The sequence below is a fragment of the Arachis hypogaea genome, chromosome 18 (assembly GCF_003086295.3).
Source record: "Arachis hypogaea cultivar Tifrunner chromosome 18, arahy.Tifrunner.gnm2.J5K5, whole genome shotgun sequence".
Lineage (NCBI taxonomy): Eukaryota > Viridiplantae > Streptophyta > Magnoliopsida > Fabales > Fabaceae > Arachis > Arachis hypogaea.
The window spans coordinates 66,190,625-66,193,701 of record NC_092053.1 but is presented as its reverse complement, the minus strand read 5'-3'; the positions used below and the strand labels follow the sequence as shown (position 1 = coordinate 66,193,701).

The window sequence follows — 3,077 nt, the reverse complement described above, 5'->3', positions numbered from 1 at the left end:
TTCTGGCGTTCAGCGCCAGAACCATGCTCTGTTCTAGCGTTAAACGCCCAAAACATGCTTCTTACTGGCGTTTAAATGCCAGTAAGGTCTTCCTCCAGGGTGTGATTTTTCTTCTGCTGTTTTTGATTCCGTTTTTAATTTTTATAATTATTTTGTGACTCCACATGATCATGAACCTAATAAAACATGAAAAACAATGAAAATTAGATAAATAAATATTGGGTTGCCTCCCAACAAGCGCTTCTTTAATGTCAATAGCTTGACAGTGGGCTCTCATGGAGCCTCACAGATGTTCAAAGCATTGTTGAGACTCTCCAACACCAAACTTAGAGTTTGGATGTGGCCGCCCAACACCAAACTTAGAGTTTGACTGTAGGGGCTTTGTTTGACTCTGCTTTGAGAGAAGCTTTTTATGCTTCCTCTCCATGGATGCAGAGAGAGATCCTTGAGTTGTAAACACAAGGCTGTCCTCATTTATTCGAAGGATCAATTCTCCTCTGTCCACATCAATCACAGCTCTTGCTGTGGCTAGGAAGGGTCTTCCAAGGATGATGAATTCATCCGCATCCTTCCCAGTATCTAAGACTATGAAATCAGCAGGGATGTAAAGGCCTTCAACCTTTACTAACACGTCCTCTACTTGTCCATAAGCCTGTTTTTTTGAATTGTCTGCCATCTCTAATGATATTTTAGTGGCTTGCACCCCAAAGATTCCCAGTTTCTCTATTACAGAGAGGGGCATGAGGTTTATCCCTGAACCAAGGTCACACAGAGCCTTAAAGATCATGGTGCCTATGGTACAAGGTATTAAGAACTTTTCAGGATCCTGTTTCTTCTGAGGCAATATCAGTTGATCCAGATCACTTAGTTCATTGGTGAACAAGGGAGCTTCATCTTCCCAAGTCTCAATACCAAATAATTTGGCATTCAGCTTCATGATTGCACCAAGGTACTTGGTAACTTGCTCTTCAGTAACATCCTCATTCTCTTCAGAAGAGGAATACTCATCAGAGCTCATGAATAGCATAAGGAGGTTTAATGGAATCTCTATGGTCTCTAGATGAGTCTCAGATTCCTTTGGTTCCTCAGAGGGAAACTCCTTATTGATCACTGGATGTCCTAGGAGGTCTTCCTCCTTGGGATTCACGTCCTCTCCTTCCTTCACAGGTTCGGCCATGGTAATTAATTCAATGGCCTTGCACTCTCCTTTTGGATTTTCTTCTGTATTGCTTGGGAGAGTACTAGGAGGGATTTCAGTGATCCTTTTACTCAGCTGGCCCACTTGTGCCTCCAAATTTCTAATGGATGACCTTGTTTCATTCATGAAACTCACAGTGGCCTTATATAGATCAGAGACTAAGTTTGCTAAATTAGAGGTATTTTGTTCAGAGTTCTCTGTCTGTTGCTGAGTGGATGATGGAAAAGGTTTACTATTGTTAAACCTGTATCTTCCATCATTATTAAAGCCTTGTTGAGGCTTTTGTTGATCCTTTCATGAGAGATTTGGATGATTTCTCCATAATGGATTATAGGTGTTTCCATAAGGTTCACCTAAGTAATTTACCTCTGCTATTGCAGGGTTTTCAGGATCATAAGCTTCTTCTTCAGAAGATGCCTCTTGAGTACTGTTGGATGCAGCTTGCATTCCATTCAGACTCTGAGAAATCATATTGACTTACTGAGTCAATATTTTATTCTGAGCCAGTATGGCATTCAGAGTATCAATTTCAAGAACTCCTTTCTTCATAGGCGTCCCATTATTCACAGGATTCCTCTCAGAAGTGTACATGAACTGGTTATTAGCAACCATGTCAATGAGTTCTTGAGCTTCTGCAGGCGTTTTCTTTAGGTGAATGGATCCACCTGCAGAAGTATCCAATGACATCTTTGATAGCTCAGATAAACCATCATAGAATATATCCAGGATGGTCCATTTTGAAAGCATGTCAGAAGGACACTTTTTGGTCAGCTGCTTGTATCTTTCCCAAGCTTCATAGAGGGATTCACCATCTTTTTGTTTGAAGGTTTGAACATCCACTCTAAGCTTGCTCAGCTTTTGAGGAGGAAAGTACTTGGCTAAGAAAGCAGTGACCAGCTTATCCCAAGAGTTCAGACTATCCTTAGGTTGAGAATCCAACCAGATTCTAGCTCTATCTCTTACAGCAAAAGGGAAAAGTATGAGCATGTAGACTTCAGGATCTACTCCATTAGTCTTAACAGTATCACATATCTGCAAGAATTCAGTTAAGAACTGAAAAGGATCTTCAGATGGAAGTCCATGAAACTTGCAGTTCTGCTGCATCAGAGAAACTAGCTGAGGTTTCAGCTCAAAGTTGTTTGCTCCAATGGCAGGAATAGAGATGCTTCTTCCATGTAAATTGGAATTTGGTGTAGTAAAGTCACCAAGCATCCTCCTTGCATTATTATTATTTTCGGCTGCCATCTCCTCTTCCTGTTCGAAAATTTCTGAAAGGTTATCTCTGGATTGTTATAATTTAGCTTCTCTTAGTTTCCTCTTCAGAGTCCTTTCAGGTTCTGGATCTGCTTCAACAAGAATATTCTTGTCTTTGCTCCTGCTCATATGACAAAGAAGAGGGCACAGAAAAAATAATAATAATAATAATAGGGATCCTTTATACCACAGTATAGAGGTCCCTGTGTGAGTGGAAGAAAGGAAGGGGACAAAGAATGTAATGTAAGGAAAGAATCACAAGGGTGAGGAGAGCAGAGATGTGAGATGAGGAGATGTGTTAGTAGATGAATAAGTAATTAGAAGGAGATGAGGGAGAAGGATTTTCGAAAATTATTTTTGAAAATGGTTAGTAGTTTTCGAAAATTTTAAAATCAAAAGTTAAAATAATTAGTCAATAAAAAAAAGAAATTTTGAAAAAGAGGGAAGATATTTTCGAAAATTAGAGAGAGAGAGAGAGTTAGTTAGGTAGTTTTGAAAAAGATAAGAAACAAACAAAAAGTTAGTTAGTTAGTTGAAACAAATTTTGAAAAGATAAGAAGTTAGGAAGTTAGAAAAGATATTTTGAAATCAAATTTTTGAACAAGATAAGATAAGAAGATATTTT

The 3,077-nt window shown here is 38.9% G+C and overlaps 1 non-coding gene across 1 annotated transcript; it reads left to right on the top strand.

The window, feature by feature from the left end:
• Positions 1-1,939: 1,939 nt before the first annotated feature.
• Positions 1,940-2,047, top strand: LOC112773784 (small nucleolar RNA R71). The gene has a single exon (XR_003188314.1). It is a non-coding gene; the product is annotated as a small nucleolar RNA R71 (small nucleolar RNA).
• The last annotated feature ends 1,030 nt before the right edge of the window (positions 2,048-3,077 follow it).